General features: G+C 39.7%; 1 long non-coding RNA gene across 4 annotated transcripts in view; it reads left to right on the forward strand.

The window, feature by feature from the left end:
- Positions 1-3,468: 3,468 nt before the first annotated feature.
- The window catches only part of LOC102900848, a 54,315-nt gene continuing 32,550 nt past the window's right edge, over positions 3,469-25,233 (forward strand). For 2 of the 4 annotated variants that reach the window (XR_002741908.2, XR_006597150.1), the window contains exons 1-2: positions 3,469-3,730; positions 9,352-9,416. This is a non-coding gene — a long non-coding RNA (uncharacterized LOC102900848). The remainder of the gene's footprint in view (positions 3,731-9,351; positions 9,417-25,233) is intronic. The other 2 variants (XR_006597149.1, XR_002741909.2) reach the window with 2 other exon arrangements.

Here is a 25,233-nt window from a genome sequence, read left to right on the forward strand (position 1 = left end):
CAGAAGCTATAGCTTAAAGATTAATGGGACCCTTGCTCTGTGCCTTCTAGAAACCAGGACATTTAGGCTCATGCAGCACAAAGGTATGGAAAATGGGAAGCACGGAAGTCCCTGGGAACCAGATCCTTCAGGTGTTCTCATGGATCCTTGAGAGCGATGGTCAGTGAGGTCATTTCTAGTTTCACCCTCTGGTTCCCACGTACGTATATTCTACCGACAAGGAATATAGCACCAGCACCCATAATGGTCACCAATATCATGTATATGAGATGTCTTGGAGTGTACATAAGGTGGCCTCTTGTCTTTGCAAGGTATCATCTCAAGCCAGTGCCCCAGCAGTGCCTTCAAATGGCCATATCACTGCTAATCGGACCCCTGCTGCTAATTAGCAGCGGTATGTGCTAGGACCAGTGTGTCCCATTATTACGTGCCCACAGCATTGCCTGCTTGACTGTAAAATGGGTTCCTTGGACATATTGTATGGGATTCCATGTCAGCGAATCGAATACTTTGAGAGTCCTTGGCTAGTAATAGTGTTAGCTACGTCCACCTCACTTGAGGGGTTGCCTAAGAATGAAGCCAACACAGAGGAGAACAAAACAGAGAAATGGAGAAACGCTCCCTTAAAAAGTTTTGTTTTGTTTTGTTTTGAGAAAGAGAGAAAGTGTGAGTGGGGGAGGGGCAGAAAGAGAGAGGGAAGAGAGAGTATATCCCAAGCAGGCTCTGAACCATCGGCCTGGAGCCCCATAGGGGGCTCAAACTCACAAACTGTGAGATCACGACCTGAGCTGAAGTCAGACGCTTAACCAACTGAGCTACCCAGGCACCCTGAGAAATGGAGAAACACTTTTGATGACGCTGTTTGAGCACTTGTCTTTTTTTTTTTTTTTTTAGCACTGGGAATAAGAGCTCTCCTGAATTTCTGGCTAAATGATGTGATAAATTACCATTATTATTATCATTGCTATTTGAATTGGGCTTCTGTCACTTGTGTCCAAAGGAGTTCTGAGGAAGCCACCAATGTGCCTTTCACAGATACTCACACATTCATTCTTTTACAAAATTAATATCTAAATCAGGCCTTATTCTGCCTTGAGGGTCATTTTATAACTTTAGGCTAACTCCGTGATTGGATCCAACGTTGTGATGATTTTAGAGCTGAAATCTCAGAAACAGATATTTTCAAGTTCTCGTGAGTCTCACGATAGTTCCCATGGCTAATATCCAGGACCAGGGCCTGCGAGGCAGGAGGCAGCGATGTGGAGAGCCCAAGAAACACTACCATTTATTGAGCACTTACTCTGTGCCAAACACTGCTGAAACTGCCCTTGTAGTTGGCTAAGTTCATTCTCATTGCAACCTGTGAGACTGGGATTAGTTTTCTCATTTTGACATTGAGGAAACAGGATGAGAGAAGTTAGGAAGTTTACTTTAGGTCAGTCAGGGAATAAGTAGAAAAATCACAGACTCAAAACATGTTGCGCTGACTATATTGGCAGGAGGGGTCCAGGGATGTGCGAAATCAGTGCAGGCAGCAGGCATCAGAGAAGCTTCCTGGAGAACTGCGAACAAACCTCTTTTCTCCTTTTCACTATTTCACAGCCTGTAGAGAAACCGTGATCTGGTGTCCGGAAGGCATCCATCCTTCAAATTACTTGAACAATTACAGACATGTGTGGAAATTTATTTTTGATCTGTTTCTCAACCATGCTCATACAGGTACATGATTTTTATGTGAAAGGGATTATTTCAGACTTGCTTTTAAAATATTCTCCTGACTCACATTCCTGTAATAGTCGTTAAAATCATAACAACACAGCTACACCTGCCTCAGACCCTTCCAGCCTGGTCTCTCTCCATCTCTGACTGGCGGCGAGAGGAGGGTCTCGCTTGGCTCAGAGTCTCTGCCCTCGAGCTCACGTGAGCCCTGCTGTGGACAGTCATGTCGGACCCCTTGTGTGGGTTTTGAGAGTCTGAGGTATTTTCTTCAAAGCACCTCCCTTCAAGTAGTCCCTGAAAATCACAGACAATTTCATCTTATATTTAATTCCCCACATGCCAGTTTCTAATTGTATGTGCAAGGTTATTTTTAAAAATTTTTCTGAGCCCTTGATTGAAAGTATTTAGAGAACTTTCTAGGGACCATGTAAGCTCAGGGCAAAATAAACCCATGGAGCCTTGCATTCTAAGCTCTGCATTCATATCTAGTCTAGGTCAAGAATGAGTGACAGCAACAACTTTAGTACCCCTGGGGAGAGGGACTAATTCCATTTCTGGACCTAGTCAATTTGATTTTGTCTTTTGAGACTTTTAGGAAGAAGTCTCAGAGAGCCATTAAGCTTTGCTTGGGAGGTGCCATGGCCTTGTGGAATGAGACCATGTTTTAGAGTCAGAGTCATTTCGGGTTTTGTCCTGGCTCTGACTCATGCCATGTGACCTGAGAGAACTTCACCTCAAGAGGACTTGATTTCCTCATCTATCAAATTGGTATAATAGTATAAACCCTGCAGAGATTGCTGTGAGGAACTGTACACACACACACACACACACACACACACACCATTCACAACGTGCCAAGCACATTGTAATGTTTGCACTTTGCAAATGTTACCTACTTTAATACTCGTTATAACTTATGGAGGGGGAAATATTACTACTATCCCCGTTTTACATATAGGAAAACAGGCTCAGGGTAGTTGAGTAATTTAGCCAATGTCACACAGCTAATAAGTGGTAGACCTGAGTTACAAGTTTAAGCAGTCTGGTTTTGGAGTCTGTGTTCTTTACTGTTAGTATGCTGCCTCAAATGGTAACAATTTTTCAATCTACTTTTAAAATGTTTAATACAATGACTATAAATTACCAGATGTGTGTGTACATGTTTCTTCTGTAGGAAGTTATATTACTTGCAAATAGGAAATCAACTGAGCTTTCCTTATTAGGCCTTTAATGAAAATAAAATAGAGCTACCACATTTAAAATAGGTTACTTAGTATTATTTGAAAAGTTCTACATTTCTTCAGACTGCTGCCTAAATTCAATGTATTTGTCTTTGAAATTGAGAATGGCTGAATACGTTGAGGAGTAAATTGAGGAAGCTCTTCTCCACTTAGTACCCTGCACTTATACTGACATTCTGAAAGACACAGCACCTCAGTACAAAGTTTTTTTCTGAAATTCACTAGAACTATCCCCCCTCCACCCAAACAGACATCACAGTAATAAGTAATCATTGAGTTTCTACGATGAGTTAATAATCTCCAAAAGCAGTGATTCTAAGTGTGGGAAATCCTAGATCAGAGTTAAATATTTATTTTTAAACTTGACGACTTGGCTGAGCCTTTAACACAGTAATGTGCTTGTGAGTCTTTCCGAGAGATAGGGCATGTTGTGGTTTTCAACGGTTGGCTATGGGATATATGGTAGCTTTGTAACGTGTCAGCTTGGCTAGGCTGAACTACATTTCCCAGAATTCCCTTCCAGTTAGGGCAGGCCGCAAGTTACAAGGCGGAAATGGAGGAAATGGAGCACAGCGGTTTGTAGCTCTCACGTGGTTGCTTATCTGCTGACCCACCTTAATGATGTGGAGCCACCTTACAGCTGCCCCGGCAACTTCTCTACCTTTCCAAGAATCCTCTCTCAGCTTCTCCAACCCTGAAGCCAGGCGTATGTTTAACTCCCACGTGCAGAGCACCAGCTTCACCTACAGGAGGATGCCCATGCCAGTGTGGTAAGAGGCAGTGAGACCTGGGTGCTAGCTGTGCCGTTGGATTTTAGCGTACCTTTATCCCCCCCTTTACATTCATCTTTCCTTCTTCATTGGACTTCAAGCTCCAACAACAGACAGAAAGACAACGGCTTTACTGAGATTTCTTTAAAAGTTCCCAAATTATATAATATAAAATTTGTGTATTTATATGATATTTTTAAATTAAAAAAATTTTTTTAACTATTTATTTTTGAGAGAGACAGAGACAGAATGCGAGTGGGTTAGGGGCAGAGAGAGAGGGAGACACAGAATCTGAAGCAGGCTACAGGCTCTGAGCTGACGCGGGGCTGGAACTCACAAGCTGTGAGAGCATGACCTGAGCCCAAGTCGGTCGCTCAACGGACAGAGCCACCCAGGCGCCCCATATGATATGTGATATTTTTAAAAGCAGAAACAAATGGAGACTAATGTTGAAAATTCCCTGAGCAGACAAAACCAGTTTATTCATACAAACAAAGCTTAATTTAGCTTATTTTGCAAGTCTAACTCAACCAGGGTCATTTCTTGTTTATGCCTCTGGAAATCATGAGGAAAACTTGAACTATTTCCCAAGGTTGATATGAAATAACCACTGACTGATTCCCTATCATTTAAGAAAATTTACTATTATAACCGATCACTGGGAAGAAAAAACAGTCACTACTTTCTCACTATAGCAGCTGCTCTGTAACAAGGTACCCTTGAGCCTCACTCCATGTTTTGGTTTGAATGCTCCCAGTTTGCAAAGTGCCTTTTTGGTGTGTGCACAATAAACTGTTACTAATTGCACTTTACTTTAGCCATCTCTTAATTTTTGACAATATATATGTGATATATATGCTATATATCATAGATACTTTGCCTATGATACATAACATATAATATCTATCATTTTTTGGTTTTGCTTCTGACTGGGGCCCTAATAGATACATAACCCTTGAGTCCTGGCACAGTTAATTACATCTTCAGATATGGTATTCTGCAAAACATTAATTAGGAAATTCTTTTTTTTTTTTTTAACGTTTATTTATTTTTGAGACAGAGAGAGACAGAGCATGAACAGGGGAGGGTCAGAGAGAGGGAGACACAGAATTTGAAACAGGCTCCAGGCTCTGAGCTGTCAGCACAGAGCCCGATGTGGGGCTCAAACTCACGGACCGCGAGATCATGACCTGAGCCGAAGTCGGCCGCTTAACCGACTGAGCCACCCAGGCGCCCCCACTAATTAGGAAATTCTAATGTAGTTGGGTCATTTTTTGGATGTGATTTTCCCAATAGTTGAGTAAAAACATGTATAGAGCAAGTTATCACATAGCATCTAATTTGCCACTTCACTGAAGGCTGTGGTAAGAAATAACAAGATTCTGTTGTAGGTTGAATTATGTTCCCCCAAAGTTATAGTCTAGTCTGAACTCCTGGTACCTGTGAATGTGACCTTGGATATAAGGCTTTGCATGTGTAATTAAGATGCAAATTAAGCTGAGGTCATAATCGATTAGGATTGACCCTAAATCCAATCACTAGCGTAGGGAGACACAGGCCAACACAGAGAGGGAAGGCACATGCAACAGAGAGGCTGAGATGGGAGTTATGTTGCTGCTGCCATGAAACCCTAAAAATTGCCAGCAACGATAAAAAGCTCAAAGAGGCAAGGAAGCATTCTTCCTGGAGCCTCTAGAGCGTGGCCCTGCTGGCACCTTGGTTTCAGATTTCTACCCTCTGGAATGGTGAGATAGTAGATTTCATACCAGTTCTTACTGTTGTTTTAAGCCACCCAGTTTGTGGTAATTTGTTAGAGCAGCCCTAGGAAACTAACACAGGTTCCAAATGAACTTTCCGGATGCCCGTCCTGGTGGCCATAGGTCGGAACTCCCACTTTTCATAAAATCTGTTGCAGGAAATCACTAAAGGGGACCGTGGTGGCCCTTCAGACAGTCTCAGTAATCGTGTTCCTGTTCATTGTGTCTTGAGTTCAACCCAGGAGGGACCATGTTGGATTGTTTCATACCACTCTCAGGCCACAAGCATCCATGTCTCTCATACAAGATCTCTGGGTTGTAGAAGTCCAGGGTTCTCATGGTGGGCAGAAGCTAGGGCAGCATCTCCAGTGCCCTGACCAGTTATCTCCAGAGGGATGCTCCCTGGGCAGGAGGTAGACTCCGGGCAATTAGTCCTCCTTGGATGGGAGGAAGCATGACAACTTAGAACTAAGTCTGTCTTGACGTAACTCCCAGGTGCTCTCAAAGGAAGGTCTTTCCTCACCCTCCCGGTCTAAATCTTAGTCCTACTGACCTTGAGATTATTCTGTGTCTTCCTCTCTGATCTGAGAGCTACTCCTTCTTTTCCCCTTCTTTCTCAGTCAGGGTCATCTAGCTAATACCTGCTAGCATAAAAACTCACTCTGTAGATGTGTGCCTGAGTTCTGACTCAAGCTGATTTTGGTTTTGCTTCAGTTTCTATAGTGGGTTACGAGTTCAAGGCAGAGGTGGGGGTGGAGGGATGGTGGAGGAAGTGAAAATAGGCCTTTGGAGAGAACTATAATTAAGATTCAGAAGTATTATCCCATTATATGGATCAAGTTCCTTCCTTCCTTCCTTCCTTCCTTCCTTCCTTCCTTCCTTCCTTCCTTCCTTCTTTCTACCTCCCTCTCTCTATCCCTTCCTTCCTTACTATACCTATCATCCACATATTGATGACATAATGTGAGTTACTTAGCTAACCACTAGACCATAATGATGTTCCATGATTCTTGGTTTCTGGAGGCTCCCAATCTATCAGGGGTGCTGATACACAGAACTCACAATGTGTCAATTACTTACTACAAGGGCCTCTACTTCCAGGGGTTCAGTGATGGTGGGGAGCAGAGGATGCCAAACAGAAGAAATAGCATGGGCAAAACCCCTAAGGTAGAAGAGCATGTCTTCACCAAAGTAGATTTAGGGAACTGTGTGTAGTTGAGACATCTTATAGGAATCTTGAGAGATGAGACTAGAAAGGAGGGTGAGATCCTTGAAAGGACTTGAATGGCATACCAAGGAATTTGCAACTTAGTATCTTTACCAATAGGGTGGCGTAGGAATTTCCAAAGTTCCTGAACAAGGAAATAAATGATCATTACACTCTAGAGATGCCTTTCTACAGACCCTGTATGTAACATGTACTCCAGCCGGACTGTAATGCCACACAGTCGGGGAACATGAGGCTAGTACAGTGCTTGCTGCAGATACAGTGTTGTGTATCTCCCCAGTTGTGTGTTGAGTGAATGAATGAGGCTTAGAGAAGTAATCATCTGTGGCCAAAGCCTGACATTTGAATCATGATTCTGGGAGATTTACAAAGGATAATAGAAGACAAATCAGAGGAACTGTCAGCTTTGTTGTTGCCATCATCTTTCTCACCTTTACTCTAAATCTCTCCTGCTGTGATTCGGCCCAGAGCTCCTTGTCTTTTGTGGCAATGGGAGGTAACCAAGTAGCACCTTTCCTTGGAGCATAAACATTGGTGTGCTGACGACCCACACTGAATTGTCCTCAATATCTCCAGAAGAAACAATTTCTATTTTTTAAAATCAATTTTTTCACGAATCCTTTTTCCAACTATTTGATCATCTTTGCAGCTGACCTGGCTTTTCTGTCCCTTCCCCTCTGTTGGCTGCCAATGTCTTGCCTGGAAGAGACACAGCTTGGGCTACATGGTCTCTAAGGGAGCAAAGTCTGGCCAAATCCTTTGGGCTGATAAGGAAGGGCTAGGAAATGGTTCATATCTAATATTCGGATAATGTTTGGGTCCCAGTCAATAAACTAATGAGAAATTACGGAAGTTCTATCTTGCTGACTTAAAAGGAATTAGAATTCAATAAAATACGCAAAGCTAAAATGATAATAAACCGTGTTTTGAGGTTGTTGAGAAACCAAGGTGCATTGGCTATGAAGTGGGAGGGAAAACAATAGATGTTGAGGGCTTGCTTTGTATGAGAACTTTGCATACTTTCTTTTAATTCTTTAAAGAACTAAGAAGCAGACCTCTTTTCCTGTGTAAGGAGTGAGAAGATGAACATTGGAGAGTTTAATTAACTTGCCCAGGGTCTCCCAGGGACTGACCAGGCCCGGACGTAGCCCACTTCTGTCCAATTAAAAGACCAAGGCTCTTTGCCCATTGTCCTGAAATTGGACACAAAATCGAAGGACCATCCCAGAGTGGCTATTTATAGAAATCACCACCACCATTTATTGAGGACCTCTTAGACATCAGGTCTTTAGCCTAGATAAATCTTACATAAAGTATCGGATAAAATTTAACCTACTCTTTGTTGCAAAGCTGTTTCCCGAGAGTTATTATTCCCATTTCACAGATAACAAAACAGGTCCAGAGAATTTAAGGAACTCTTCTGTTTTTACAGTTAGTAAGGGACACAGCTGGGAGTGGAGGCCAATGGATGCCTCTCCTTCTACTTCATTTGAGTGCCATCAGTTATGGCAGTCAGGAAAGGCTGCTCCAGGCTCAAGAGCAGGGGTACCAGAGGGTGCCGACTGTGGGGAGCAGCCCCAACTTTTATTAGAGCAAGAGCCCTGAGGCAGATGGTAGCTAGATTTCACTTTACCAATCTGACAGTTTTACTACTGGGAGCATTCATACTCAAAAGATATCAAAAGCTAATGTTCCTCCCTTAGATCATTTTTCCCCCCTGGAAGGTTGGGACAGTTACTTTTATCAATTAAAGTCCTTCTGAATGGCGTAGAGAGTGGAGTGTTTCTCCAACTTCAGTGTCCCAAAAGAATCGCCCTGGGTACCTGATTAAAATATGGTTCCTAGACCTGACCCGTATGGAGAATTTCTGATTCCATAGGCCTGGAGTGGACCTGAAGAAATTTGTATTTTTAACAAGTACCCTAGATGTTGTTGATGCAGGTGTGAATTCTGCCTGTTGAAACCCTTGTGTAGTGGTTGAGATTCTGAGTCTGGATCCCTGGTACCATCACTGTGAGCTCTGTGGTGGTGAGTGAGTCATTTAACCTCTTAGCCTCAGTTTTACTATCTATGAAGTGGGAATAATGATGATACCTACCTACCTGTCAGTCATGGGAGGATTAAATAAATAATGTCTTTCTGGTACAAAGTAAATGTTCAACTAATGTTAGCAATTTTTATACTAATGAGAAGTTAGTCATTTACAGAAAAAAGATTGAGTCATTCTTTCCACTAGAAATTTTTTATGTCTTTGTGCCTATGAAGATGGGGGCTGGGTAGGAATGTACCTGTTCCTGGAAAGGTGCATAATATAGGAGTTTTTTCTTCTGTAGTACTTATTTCAAATGTTCTTTTTTATTTTTCTTTTCTTATTTCTTTTCTTATTTTTCTTTTGCCAGTATTTAAATAAATAAAATTTATTTATTGGAGTGCCAATGGATTCTTTGTAAAGGAATTCCTTGCACATTGATAATCACTAAATAGATCTCTGGTTGATGAGTCATTCATTTTCCTATGGGTCCTGTCAGGGCTCCTTGGAAAATTTCCTTTCCTCTGGCTTTTTAAGAGAAATGATAATGGAAGAAGCAAAACTCAGAAAGTTTGGAAAAACTTCCTTTTTCCCTTCACACTCCCAGGTCAGAGATGCCCACACCTCAGAGAGAGCCCTCCCCTGGACTGGAGGTATAAGGACATGAGCCAGGTAGGTCTCCATTCCAGCCCTCTGACGTCAGGGCTGCAGCCAGACCCCCCAGGCACAGGATCTGTGGAAAAACACCTGTGCATCCTGGCTTCCCTGGAAATAAAGTCCAAGCTCTTCCATGTGTGTATATGACCCTTTAAATGTCCTTGTTCTGGTTCCTGTTTATCTTTACAGGTGCCTCCGCAGCCACCCCCCCACCTCCTTGGTCCTCTTCATACTTACAGTTTGTTTATTGGAGCCTTATTTTTTCTCCACTCTGGGATTTTCTAATGCTATTTCTTTGTCTAAGCATGTTTTCTTCTGTTCTTTCTACCTTCATATTTCCTGTAGATCTTACTTGGATGTTCTTTCCTATGGGAAGTCTTCATTAGGTATTAGTTGCCCTCCTCCATGTTTCTAAAACCTAACAATTATTGCTATTACACGTTTAGCAAAATATAACATTGTTTGCCTTTGTATTTGTCTCCTCTACTAGATCAAAAGCACCCTGACTCAGGGAGCTTACCTTTCTTACTCACTTTCTACCCACAGGACCCCTCACAGGCACAAGGTAGAGACTCATTAAATAATTACTCAGTGAATAAAGATGTTGTCTTTTAACACCTGCCAGAGCACTTCCAATGATAGGAAACTTATTATCCCCTGAGGCTACTGGATCCATTTTTGGAAGGATCTGCCCGTTTGAAAGCTTTTCCTGATGAATGAATAGAAATCAGTGGTCCTATAACTTTCCAGGAGAGCTGGAAAGTTTCCACAGTCTTGGAGGCTGAGATAAAATCTCGAGTCCTGTCATCATCTTACGGTCTTGGAAAGGCTCTCTAGTTAAGATTCAAGTGCAAAATGAAGATGGCATTTTTAAGGAAGGGCTACTGGATAGAGATAGAAATGTTGTAAGAGTCAAACTGATCACTCGTCTGAGATAGAGAACATTGTTGTTTTCTTACTACACAAGCAAGAGAGGTGAAAGGAGTACCTCTGGGCAACAGGGATGGAGTGGCCTCCCAGAGACAGGTGCTCTGTGTAATTTACTAAGAAAGCTTGAATCATTCTAAGATGTTCTGATTCATGATTGAAGCTCCTTGAGTGAAGGAGATAGTGCCTTTCCTTTAAAAATGGAAGGAGCACAGAGCACAGAGTGCCTGAGTGGCTCCGTTGGTTAAGCATCTGACTTGATTTCAGTTCCGGTTATGATCTCACAATTTGTGAGATCGAGCCCCATGTCGGGCTCTGCACTGACAGCATGGAGGCTGGTTGGTATTCTCTCTCTTTCTTTCTCTCTGTCCCTCCCCTGCTCTCTCTCTCTTTCTCCCCACTCTTTCTCAAAATAAATAAATAAACATTTAAAAAAATGGCAGCAGTACCCTGAGGGTGTTAGCATCTGTTCTGTTCCAGGGTGGTAGTTGTAACTTATAGTCCATTGAATTTGCTTTTTTCACCCCAACCTCCAGAGGGAGATTTAATTATCCTCGATTTAGAGGAGAGAAACAAATTTCATGAAGTAATTGACCCAAGGTGACACAGTTAATAATTACTGGGCTGAGACCCTTTTCCCAGTATTTTCCCACCACTTAATGGAGTTTTGTATTTTTACAACATACAAAACATACGGTCACTTATATAAACACAGTATTTCAAAAGATAAGATTCCACCCTCACCTGCTTTTAAAAATCGCATTTTGTCTTCTAAATCGTCCTGACTTGAGAGGTCATGTACAGTGACATCTAAATGCTAAGTTACGTAAAACAAAAGAATCTAAAATAGTGCCATTTTCTTCACTACTTGCTACACATTTTAACATTTTAAAACTGTGATTGAAGCACACACACGATTTCTCACCTTCAGTCAGAAGAGTATTCAAATTGCCTAAATAAGTATGTGCTTGTAATATGTCCTCAGAGACTATTTCCATATCAGGGATAAACGTATAGGTGTAATGAAACAACTAATTGAAAACTGATGGCAAGGGAGGCTCTATTATTCAGAAATAGTGATCATTTTCTTCAAAATAACTGAGGTAAATAAAACCCCACTATTTGCTGTTCGTTATTCATCCGTTCTCTTCCAAGCCCTGAGACTCTGAGCCAGCCTCACTGGGCCAGTAATTTGTTACGGGCACAAGCATGACAACTCTCCTTCCAGTCCAACCCCAACAACGTCAATGGCACTTGATGAGTCTGAGGGGCATCAGAAGGCCCTGGCTGGATTGCAGCACTGAGATCTCCCTTGGAATTATGGGATCAGAGTCTATCTTTGGCATTAAGATCATAAGTTTTAGAGGGGTGCCTGGGTGGCTGAGACGGTTAAGCATCCCATTCGATTTCAGCTCAGGTCATGATCTCATGGTTCGTGAGTTTGAGCCCTGCACGGGGCTCTGTGCTGACAGTGTGGAGCCTGCTTGGGAATGTCGTTCTCTCAAAGTCAATAAATAAACATTAAAAAAGAAAGTTTCTTTAAAAAAAAGATCATAATTTTTCCAGAGCAAAATTTAGGTTTCAGAGAGAGAGCAAGAGTTGGGCAGAGGGACAAAGGGAGAGAGAGAATTGGACGCAGGGCTCGATCCCAAGACCCTGGGATCATGACCTGAGCCGAAGCCAAGAGTTGGATGCTCAATTGACTGAGCCACCCACGCGCCCCTCCAAACTTTAGGTTTTAAAAGAGAACTCATGAAGATGGGTGTTTAGGGCCCATCCTGGGTACACTGTCACATTGGCAGTTCTTTTATTTTGCAGTGTCTTTCCAACTTCCTGAGCCCCTTCTTCTCTGGTAACCTGCCCAACTTCCTGTATCACCAAATGCGGCAGGCCATTCATTTCCCCCACCTTCTCTACCTGGACTTGATTTTATCTGAATCTTTTTTTTTTTTTTTTTCCCTCCTGCCTCAGCCCCATTCATTCAGGGCCTTTCCAGATGATTGGGCTAATTTCCGATAAATTCATTCAGAAAAGATAATGGCTTAATGTGTCAGACATTTACGAGGACTTGCATTTCAGGGGATTAATCCTAATCGTGGGAGGAATCTTGAGAATTTCAAAAGGACAAAAAAAAATGTTGATATTATATACCAGACTGTACAACAGAAATATAACTTGAGCCACAAATATAACCTGCACATGTAATTCAAAATTTTCTAGCAGTTTCTCGAGAAAGGAAAGAGGAACAAGTGAAGTTAACTTTAAGAATCATATATTTAACCCAATATATTCAAAATATTATCCTTAAAAATATAATCTGTATAAAATTTATTAATTATTATTATTACTTTATTTTCGTTCTAAGGTTTTGAGATCTGATGTGTATTTTACACTCACATCTCAGTTTGGACTAGCCACCTTTCAAGTGCTCAATAGCCGCATGTGGCTTGTGGCTACCATACAGGACAGCATGATCATATTCAGATAAATTAAGAGCACATTTTCTGTGTGTCTGTGTGGAGATGAGGCATGGGAGGGGAGTGGTGTGTGTGTGTGTGTGTGTGTGAGAGAGAGAGAGAGAGAGAGAGAGAGAGAGAGAGAGAGAGAGACTTTATTGAGAATGCAATGAGGTGATAGGACTGGAAACAACAAAAGAGAGAGAAGTGTGTGTGTGCTTAATTTCCAATTGAATTTAAGAGGCAGTGTGGTATAATGGGAAGAGTGTGTGTAATTTAGATTACAATTGAAACTCTGCTGTGTGTTATTGGATACATTACATAAGCTCTGTGAACCCCAGATTAACTTGTTTGCAAAAGAGATATAGTAATAACCACTTTAGAGGATTGCTGAATTTAGAATTTAACAATAAATATACAGAAAAGCCTGAGTGGAGAACTCTCAATGAATGCAAATCTGCCTGTCCAATCCCCCACCCCTCCCGCCCTCACCCCCACTAAGGCTCGGAAACCTTTACATTTTTCCTTCTCTTTTCCACACCACCTACCCAACCAACTCCTCCTCAAATGCTAGTTAAATTCTCAACTTCTCTATGAAACTTTAAAGAAAAATACTTCTGCAGTTCTTACTAAACATCCTAAAGAAAAATTGGCAAGATCGTTGAGATTTGATATCAAGACATAGTTCAGCCCCATATTTACCAGATTAATTCCATTTCTATGGCTAACATTTTGTTATCTGTGAAATGCTTTTATCCTCTCTTTATCTATCTAAATTCTATTTTCCGTATTGCCAGGCTCATATTCCAACTTGTGTCTGAAACATTGTTAGATCGCTTGAGTCTGCAATCACCTTGCTCTTGCTACAATCATATCACGTCTTCCCCAGTTTCTATCAAGCTGGATTCTATGAATGAAATTTGGTTCCTATGGCTAATTAATAGGTTTTCTTGAAAAAAAAAAGTTCTATGACAGAAAAAAAGTAAGCTGATGAAATTCTGAGTTAAAGAAGTTGAATTATTTTATTTTCCAGTGCTTCACAGGGAAATGTATATTGTGAAACTACAAAGGGGGAGGGGGACAATTATTTGCAGCATTTCCCAAATTTATCAATCAGGGTAAAAAGTTCCTATTTTTTCTTTTAACTACTTCATAAACAAGCATTTCAAAGAACTCATTTTGGGATACACTAATATATATTATGAACCATGGCAATTTAATATGTGCATCCGTAACATCTCAAATACACTTTACTATCATTTGTTTATGCCTAAACTTCCCAATAGCAGCATCGTGATGCACATTGGGACTTAAAGCTTAGAAAGTTTTCACGAGTTTCTTTTTTCTTTTCTTTTCTTTTCTTTTCTTTTCTTTTCTTTTCTTTTCTTTTCTTTTCTTTTCTTTTCTTTTCTTTTCTTTTCTTTTCGTTCTTCCTTAACCTTTAATTTGATCTTAACAACAATATTCTGAGCCAAAAATATTTGGGAAGACCAATATTCAACCAGTATTGATTGAGGAATATGTAACAGGCCCTGAACTAGCTTCTCAAATACAGAGGTAACCAAGAGAGACTTCATAGCAGCAGATAGACATTTAACGAAACTTTCACAAAATCCTTAGGTTTTTGAAGAAGAGTAGTAATTGCTAATACTTATGCAACCCTAAGTCCAAGCCATTTTCTAAACACTTAAATAATTCTCAAAATGACCTAGAGAGAAGGTCCTATTATCTCCATTCTGCAGATAGAAATTGAGACACAAGAGACACAGTGACTTGCCCAAGGTCATACAGAGCCAAGATTAAAACTGAGGCAGTCTGGCTCTAGAGCTTGACCTATGTTGTATCACCTCCATCTATAGAAGTAAGGGAGTATAGCAAGATCATGTGGCTGGAGACCTTGCCTAGTGTGCATTTTCATGGAAAGAGCTAATGTTTAAACTGCATATTCCAGGGGCTCCTGGGTGGCTCAGTCGGGTGAGCATCCGAGTTCGGTTCAGGTTATGATCTCATGGTTTGCGAGTTCGAGCTTCACATCAGGCTCTGTGCTGACAGCTCAGAGCCTGGAGTCTGCTTCAGATTTTGTGTACCCCCCCCGCCCCTCCCCCACTCATGCTCTGTGTCCCTCTCTCTCAAAAATAAATAAACATTAAAAAAAATAAACTGAATATTCAATAGTGAGTAGGATTTGGCCAGCAACATGGGTGGGAAAAAGCATTTTAAGCAAGGTGAAAAGCATGTGTGAAGGTGTTGAGTAAGGAACAAGTTTGGCACTTACAAGAAACTATATAAAGGCCAAAGTGACTTGACTCTAGTGACCTAGGATGGAGAGCAGTTCATGCTTGTCAACCTTGTTGTGTAGTAAAAATATAATCTTTAGGAGATGGGTAGTGCTGATGGTACTCAATGCCATAGAACTGTACACTTAAAAATAGCTAAAATGGTAAATTTCATGTTATGTGTCTTTTACCACAATCAAAAAACAACTGAACAAATGAGAAAATAGAGGAAGGAAATATGATAAAATTGCAATTATTAAGGCTAGGTGATGGATATATGGGAATGTATCATAGTATTTTCCCTACCTTGAAGTATATTTGAGTTTTTTTATGATACAGTTAAAATAAATGTAATAAGTATTCTTTTCAACCTAAAAACAATGAATAGTGATTGAAAGACTTTAAGGAGAGCTATACGGTTTTTAAGATGCTATGTGGAGAATAAAAAGGAAAGTTCAGATGGTTAGGTAGAGGAATATTATTTTGTCTATTCAATAACCATGAGCAAAAGTGGATGCATTTAAAAATATTTAGGGCGGAGAATCATCAGACTTGGTGATTGGATATTGTGACATTTCTGGCATGAGCTACGGCATAAGAGGAACAAAATCAGGAGGGTATAATGTCTTGGAAGTCAAAGAGAAAGGTAGTCAATGTTTGAATACCGAGAAGATCGCAAGCGAAATGATCATTGAAATTAGGAACACAGGGGCACCTGGGTGGCTCAGTCGGCTGAGCGTCATGATCTCACTATTCTGTGCTGCTGTCAGCACAGAGCCTGCTTCAGGTCCTCTGTCCTCCTCTCTCTCTGACCCTCCTCCGTTCTCTCTCTCTCTCTCTCTCAAACATAAATAAACATTAAAAAAAGAAATTAGGAATATAGGGATTATTGTAACTTTTACCTAGAGGGCTTTTGGTGGAGGGAATAGGAGTCATTTAGTTGTAGGTTACTGTTACAGACTAAATTCTTATGTTCTCCCCCAAATACCTATGTTGAAATCCTAACCCCAATGCGATGGCATCAGAAGGTGGGGCCTTTTGGAAGACATAAGGTTTAGATGAGGCCATGAATGTGCAGATGGATTTGTTGATATGAGGTTGGGAAGTTAAGGGAATTTCTATCCAGTGGCTTCATCTTTCCTGTGAAAATATAATTAGAATCATAGGAAAACTTTTACTGATGGTTTATTGACAGCCGATACTGTGTAAAACATTTACATGTACTGACTCACTTACTACTTACAATAACCTTATGAGGGAGGAACTATTACTATCTCTATTTTACTACTACAAACCTAAGGCCCAGAACTGTTAGGACATATATGCCTAAAGTTACATTAATTTTTAACATTTGTTTATTTATTTATTTATTTGCTCAAGTATAATTAACATATAAAATTAAGCTATTGAGACTACCCTAAGATGAAAAGCTTTTTGCACAGCAAAGGAAACCATCAGCAAAACAAGAAGACAGCCTACCGAATGGGAGAAGGTATTTGCACATGATGCATCAGATAAGGAGTTAATATCTAAAGTTGCATTTAGATAAATTGCCGGAAGCTGAATAAAAGCCTGGACGGTTCGCTTTTAGACAGCTGGCCGAACAACAAGCCATGTTTTGTTAAGGCCATCCAGAGATGGTGAAGGGGATACGGGAGGGGTTGGTCATCTGAGGAGTGTGAAGGGCAAGAAGAATCTGCAGAAACTGATTGGAATAATGTGATAAGATCACAAGGGATGTTGAGAGCTACGTTGAGACTGGGAATTACAAATTGAAAGTGCCATCAATCAACCTGGTGATGTGATTTGTTCCAGAACATTTCAGCTATTTGAATGCAGGTACTGGGAAGACAGACAGTCGGGTTTACCTAAGGTTAGGACTTAACTGGGTGTGGCAGAGTGACAAAATGACAATGGAGAGTGAGGGTGGCTGCAATATTCTATAAGGAAAGAGGCTTTTGGGAATACATCCCTCTCATTCAAAAGTCTTTCTACTGTGGTAGTATTTTTCCTCTCACTGGTCTTTTCTGGCAAAGACTTTGGTGAATAGATCATAGCCTTGCAATTCAGTTAATTCAACACACTGTTACAGCAACTTCAGTATCTGTTAGCCTCTCTGATGTGTGCTAGGTATTTTTTTTTTTCAACGTTTATTTATTTTTGGGACAGAGAGAGACAGAGCATGAACGGGGGAGGGGCAGAGAGAGAGGGAGACACAGAATCGGAAACAGGCTCCAGGCTCCGAGCCATCAGCCCAGAGCCTGACGCGGGGCTCGAACTCCCGGACCGCGAGATCGTGACCTGGCTGAAGTCGGACCCTTAACCGACTGTACCACCCAGGCGCCCCTGTGTGCTAGGTATTTTAAACTAGGACTTTGCTGTTTATATACTATTAATGCCATTGGTGCCAGAGATTTTATCTAAAAGCAGTGCATAAGATACTTAAATGCCTTTGCTCTAGCCTACCCATTTATTCCATTTTGGTCACAAGGCACATCATTGATTACTTTCAGATCTCTTTCACGTCACTTATGTCACTCCATACTAAAAAATGTTAATGTTATAGTCACGTGAATAGACCCTAAATTTACACCTTAAATTTTATTGTATAATTTAAGAAGTTAAGATTCACATCTGAGAAAAAAAATCAAGAGTCCAATTAAAAAAAAAATTCTGTATACATCATAATGACCCATTTCAACAAACCTTTCATAATTAAGACTTGGGTTATTGGAGAGCGCTGAATAATCTTCATGGTTGGTTGGACATAAGCTGGTCATCAATACACTGTGAAAAACTTACTTTTAGAATGATTCTGATGCCCTGAAATAGTGGAATGGATTCTGAATCACAAAAATCTGGCATAGATTAAGCAATAATGAGATGGATCATTAGAAGTGATTTTATTTTGAACCTATCAATGCAATTTGCAGGCATTCAAAGTCTATAGAATGCAATAGAATTCGTTGTTAGAGATGCAGAATCTTGTGCCCCATTCCAAAGTGACTGAATCAGAATCTTCATTTTGATAAGAACTTCAGGGAATTTGTATGCACACCGCAATGTGAGAAAGCACTGGTCTAGGTCAGCATTGTAGTAATTAAGTATTGTGATGGCTTGCGATGCTAACTCACATAAAACACCCATTGGTTTTTATGGTTTTGGTCTAAAGATGAGCTCATCACCTGTAAGCCCTGATGTTTTTTAGGTAAAAGGCTAGTTTGAGAGGAAAACAGGGAGGAAGATGTGGGCTTTATTTTATTCTAGACCTCATATGACTGGTCTGCAAAAGCATCCATTCACAATTCTGATATCCATTTTCTCCAGTCTTTCTCCCCTCTGGCTCTCCTCTTTCCTTTTACAATTGCTCATGCCCCTCAATTTAAAAACCCATGATTTGCAAAAACACTAGTTTCTAGACTCTCAGCAGCCAAATATTTGTTGATAGAAAAGAGTTAACCTAAAGGGCATATAAGGATGGCAGGATTCTTATGGTTCAGGAAAAGTTTGAAAATCATCACATGGGGCTTTGACTATTGGAATGGTTGACAGGTTTTTGTTTTTGTTTTTTTTTTTCCCCCATGACATGGCAGAATGTTGACTCACAGGAATTAATGTGATTAACCTTCAGCCAAGGCATGTTTGAGGCAAAGAGGTGAATCAGACTCATTAGTTTTTGGTTCTGGAGCAATGAAGGATCATGGCATTTGCCCTGTCCGTGTCCTTCTGAACAGAGATCACCCCAACTCTGTCATTACTGCTTCTGAGCCTTTTTCTCCATTTTTCCCCCCAAAGGCATAAAATGCCAAGCTGAGTAATCAAAAGACAGTGGCTGTTCAGTGTATGACGATGACTTCCAAGCTAAGGTTTTCATTTTGTCAGATATTTTCATCGAGAGCATTTTGTTTTTCCCTCTCCATGCTGTCTTCTTGAAAGAGAGATAATAAATGAGAGGTCAGAGCATCAGGGCAGTCAATGGAAGGCCTCCAAACAGGCAAAGGCAGTTTCTATCTCTTTCTGCATGATTTCTCTCTCATCTTTAGGATTTAAGCAGATGCTTTTAGATAGACAATGCCCTATGGAGCAAAAGTGAGAATGCTCTATTGCTCAGTTATTCTAGGTATCAAAGCCCATTGTCAGGATTTTGAATTAACGTTAGATGTTTAAGGGAATGAATTAAAGCTCCGTGCGGTTGTGAATATAAAACTGACACAATGGCTACATCACTGAACTGGCAAGGGCAAATTGTCCACTCTAATGATGATAATATTTCTTGACGATTATTACAGGCATTATCTCATTTAATCCTCCAAGTAACCCATATGAAAGTGGTATTATAATTCCCCTTATTCAGATGAGGAAATTGAGACAAAGAGGTATTATACAACTTGCTCAGGATCACGTAGCTGGTCGGTGGCATACTTCCTGTCCTTTACCCCACCTTCTCCCTCCCCGACAGCTAATCTACAGGTTACAAGGGACTATGAAGGTATTTATCCATGATTTCTCGATCCTCTCCACTAACACCTTCTCATATACCTTGTAAAGCCCTTTGGTACACTAAGAAAAGTTTCAAAGTGATGCTTCTCTTCATGTCCAAATACATTTGGGAATATATTAGCAATTATGAGCAGGAGTCATTTCTCTTTCTGACGGCCACAGACAAGATACTGATTTAGAACACATTATTATCCCTTCAGCTCATAAAGTGAATTTAAATAAACATTGCCTGTGAAGAGAGTCCTAAAAGGAGACTTTTATTTTCCCTTAATATTCAAAATACCACCAAAGTGAGAAAAGCAAACAAACAAGAACTCCTTTGGCAATGCCCTTGCTTCAGTTTCCTAGGGATTTCACTCCATAGTTTGCATCAACTCTCTCCACCTATGGAAAGAAAATGACTACATCAGTAAGCTGTTGTTTGTTATGTGGGCTCCATCAGTCATCTTATTTATTTGTCATGCTCCCTTTCTTCCTTCTTGGAGGTCTTGCCCCAACAATTACTCTCTTTGTATCCTGTATCTTTAGTATTCTTCTATTGACATTTAACCCTGATATTAATATTTAAACATACCAGATCTCTCCCTTCTTAAGCAGTAATGGGTAATAATAATAAATCAACCATATATTGTTTTAGCTATGGCTCTGTTCTCTTGCTCTTTGCAGTCAAGCTTTTCAAAAGAATTGTTAAAAAGTTGTATTTCTTCTCTTCACTCCCCAACCCACTCTGAACTCTCCCCACTGCTTTACCAAACCAGCGTTTCCCAAGTCACCGGTGACTTTCTCATCTCCCAACTTATCTGGAAAAAAAGTTGATTGTCGATCTACTTGAAGTCAAAGCAGCATATGATGTGGTTGACCAGAGGGTTAAACTTTTTTGCTCTTTATGCCTGACCCCTCTGTCTAATCACTAAATTGTATTAATTTTACCTCTTAAGTATCTAATACACAACTTCTCTTCATTTCCATTGCCTTTAGCCTACTCCAGGGTTTCTCAACCTCAACACCATTGTCATCTTGGACCAGATCATTCTTTGTTGTGTTAGATCATCTTGTGCATTGTAGGATGTTTAACAACATCCCTGTCCTCTACCAACTAGATGCCAATAGCAACTCTTCCTCCTTCCCCCTAGGTCCTGATGATAAGAAATGTCTCCATGCATTATAAAATGTTCACTGGGAAGCAATAATGCTTCCAGTTGAGAACCATGACTTTAGTCCCAGTTAATATCATTTCCCTCCTTATTTAATACAACAGCCCGAAATGGTGAAAGATGCAAATCTGATTATGTTATCATAACTTCTTAAAAAACTTTATTTTGCTTTTCCATGACTTTAGAATAAAATTCAGAGTTCTTAAAAGCATTCTCAAGTGCTTTTTCTAACAGCTTTATTGAGGCATAATTTATATACAAAAGACTGCACATATGTAATATATACAATTTGATGAGTATGACAGGCATACCTGTGAAACCATTACCATAATCAAGATAATAAACCTATCTATCAGCTCCAAAAGTTCCTTATGCCTCCCCCTTTTTTCTTCTTTTGTGATAAGAACACTTAACATGAGATTTACTAAATTTTTTTAAGAGTGCGCAATATAGGCACTATGTTGTACAGTAGATCTCTAGAACTTCTTCACCTTGCATGACTGGAACTTTACATCCGTTGAATAACAGCTCCCCTGCTAGCCTCTGACAACCACCATTCTAGTCTCTGCTTTTGTTAGTTTGACTATCTTAGGTACCTTATATATGTGGAGTTATGCAGTGGTTATCCTTCAGCAACTGGTATTTTACTTAGCATAATGTCCTTCACGTTTATCCATGTAGTCACATATGATGGGATTTATTCCTTTTTTTTAAGGTTGAATAATATCACATTTTCTTTATCTATTCATCTGTTGATGGACATTTAGGTTGTTTCCATATTTTGGCTATTGTGAATAATGCTGCAATGAACATGGGAATACAGATATCACCTAGAGATAGTGATTTTTATTTCCTTTGGATAAATACCCAGAAGTAGGTTAGTGGATCATATGGTAGATCTACTTATAATTTCTCGAGGAAACTCCATACTGTCTTATATCTTGGCTGCACCATTTTCATTCTCATTGATAGTGTACAAGGATTCCCATTTTTCCACAACCTGTTTACTTTTTTTTTTTTTTTTTGGTTTTTTTTTTTTTTTTTTGAGAATAACTTGGTATGAGGTGATATCTCATTGTAGTTCGATTTTCATTTTCCTCATGATTAGAGATGTTTAGCAGCTTTCCATGTATCTGTTGGCCATTTGTGTCCTTGGAGAAATGTCTGTTCAAGCCCTTTGCCCATTTTTAAGTTGAGTCACATGTTTCTTATGGTTGTTGGTTTTTTTAGTTTTTGCTATTGAGTTGTAGGAGTTCCTTATATACTTTGAATATTAACTCCTTGCAAATATTTTCTCCCATTCCATAGGCTGCATTCTCATTCTGGTGATTGTTTTCTTTGCTGTGCAGAAGAGTTTTAGTTTGATAGAGTCTCACCTGTTTATTTTTGCTTTTGTTGCTTGTTCTTTTGGTGTCATATCTAAGAAATCATTGCAAACATTCCTGTCAAGAAGATTTTATTGGGGCACCTGGGTGGCTCAGTCAGTTAGGCATCCGACTTCAGCTCAGGTCATGATCTCATGGTCCGTGAGTTTGAGCGCTGTGTCGGGCTCTGTGCTGACAGCTTAGAGCCCAAAGCCTGATTTGGATTCTGTGTCTCCCTCTCTCTCTGCCACTCCCCTGCTCATGTTCTGTCTCTCTCTTTCTCAAAAATAAATAAACATAAAAAAAAAAAAGATTTTCTCATATGTTTCCTTCTAGAAGTTTTTTATTTTCAGGTCTTACCTTTAAGTTTTTAATGTATATTGAATTGATTTTTTGTATAGTATGAGTCCAATTTAAATTCTTTTTTATGTGGATATCCAGTTTTCTCAACACCCATTATTGAAGAGACCATCCTCTCCCCATTTTATATTTTTGGCACTTTTGTTGAAGATCAATTGAGTGTATACATGTGAATCTATTTCTGGGCTCTCTATGCTGTTCCATTGTTTATATGTCTGTCTTTATGTTAATACCACTTTGTTTTAATTAGCTAAAGAGATACAAAGATTTAATGCTATGCCCATCAAAATACAAAGGCATTTTTTTAACATAAAAATTTTATAATCCTAAAATTCACTGGAATTACAAAAGACCTCAAATAGCCCAAACAATCTTGAGAAAGAAGAACAAAGCTAGAGGCATTAAATTTTCTGACTTTAAAATATATTATAAATCTACCCTAATTATAAAAGCATTCCTAAGTTTTAACCTTTACTTACCTCTTCAGTTTTTGGGGGCTGTATTGGATTTCTTCATACTGGCATTTCCCAGAATACCAATTATCTATCCTGAGGCTTCACAGAGCTTTTCTTTTGCTTGGAATGTTTTCACTTTTCCCTCTCCATTCACCTAGTCAATTGTCCATAATCCTTTAGGTCTCTTTTGACATGCTACTTCCTCAAAGAGGCCCTGTTTAACCAGTGTCAGTATCCCTCTCTACCGGACTAATGACTGGTAGACTAATGCTGCATAATGACTCATGCTACCCAAACTACATGCTTTCATATCAGATTGTATTTCCCCTCTCACAATATGTTTTTTGGTGGAATTATCTATTCAGTGTTTCATTTTCCTGTCAAACCATACAATCTCTGAAGATAGTTTCCATATCTATCTCATACTCTGTTGTTTAATTGGAACTTTCTACAATGCTGGGCACATAGTACAAACTCAATATATATTTGTTGATTGAATGCTTTGGAGAATCTATTGGAAAAAAGCCGTGGTATCTCACAGACTATCTACATAGGAAATACAGAAAGTCTCGCTCACTACCAGAAGTAGAAACTATAAAGTCAAGAACCCAGGTCACATCTTTCATTTGCGGTGGCCAAATGGTCTTCTGTCTGCTTTTGCACACTTGCTTTATGTGTTTTTCTCTGCCCTTTACTCTCTCGTCTTACCTGTGTCAAATAAGCCCTAAGTCCACAAGACCTCCATACTGATTGGTCCAATACCAAGTAATAAGTGCTTACTAAATCCTATGTTTTCTGTAGTGAGAAAGAAACATTAGTGGATAAATTGGGGGCCCTGTATTCTGAAATTAGTGAAGAAGAAGAACAGTGAGATGTATGCCCTTATTTCTATGACTCCTCCTTAGGATTTTTTCAGAAGCATTTGAAGGACCTGGGACACTCAGATGAAATATCCAAGGTCGTTTTTGTCTTAAGGTCCCTTTGAGGATCACTCCCATCAGCAACATCTTCCTAATAAGAATGTCCTTGAATATCACAGCAATGAAGAGATGAAAATAATTCACGTAGAAAGTGGGAGACAGAGGACTTAGAAAATTTTCCTATCCTAAGCACTTCACAGACTGTCTTTCCCAGAGCATCGGAGTTTGGTTCCAAAAAAATAGAGCAACAACTCTCATAGTCCCTGAATGCTGACAGAACCACCATTGAATGTGGAAGCCAGCCAACATGAACTCTTTCCCTTGATAAATGGACACCACAGGAAATGATCATCAGTGGAAGAGCTAAGTTGATTTGTTTCATGGCCCTCCATAGACAAAGTTTTATTCGTTTTTTAAACAGAACTAGAAATAGTTTCTTAATTATTATTTTTTTTTAATTTCACTTTAAAGGTTTGCTCCCAGGCATAGGAAAATTGTATGTCATTGAAGAGCATGTATGGTGGAGCAGATGCATTTATGCCAAGACACATTCGAAGAGGAAAAGTGGGCAAATTATGCAGGGGCATATGGGCTTTGGTGACACACTCAGCCAATTGTCCCTACATCTCAAGAGCGAGACACAGCTTATATTTTGGAACAACTGAAGTCAGACTTCTATTTTGTGGATGTAGATGAACGCTCAAATGTGATACATCAGGCAGCAGAGGCTGCCACTTGGAGCAATCCTGATTTATTTTAGGAAAGCTAAGCCAAGGGAAACCCATAATTTTCTAAGGAAGAGATTTTGCAATCATCTTTAAACTTTCAGATGCTAATTCCTATCTTATTTCTATAACCACCCGCTCTAGAGCATGTTTAATGAAAATAAGAGATGATGGCTGTCATATCTTAAGTGAGCTAAATTTTATCTATGCTGAAAATCACTGTGAAATAATCTCTAATTATAAAGCTGGGAAACAGAACATTTCAGCACATTGCGTTGAAGTAGGCCCCCAGTTCTTACCACTAGAGCTATCTTGAAAATCTCACATCTGCTAAAAGGGGAAAAGATTGAGCTTCTTCATCAGTATTTTAAATAATCTAAATATTTTGCAATCACCATGAAGTTTGGCCTAAAGACCCATTTTTCTGTGTTGGTGATTAAAAACATTTTATTTTACATGAAAAATGTCTCTGATTAGTATAATATCAAATGAAGAAATTATGTAGCATACCATACATAATTTTACAAATGCTAAATGGATGCTATGTGCCAGGTGTAGTGCTAAATGCCTCAAATGTTATCTGCCTTATGTTTGTTTTCCTGCCAAGATAATGAAACTCTACATGGGATAACCTCAACCAAGAAATTTCCAAAAGATTCAGAAATCTACTTCCAACCTTTAGACAACAACGTAAC

The sequence above is a fragment of the Felis catus genome, chromosome B1 (assembly GCF_018350175.1).
Source record: "Felis catus isolate Fca126 chromosome B1, F.catus_Fca126_mat1.0, whole genome shotgun sequence".
Taxonomy (NCBI): Eukaryota; Metazoa; Chordata; class Mammalia; order Carnivora; family Felidae; genus Felis; species Felis catus.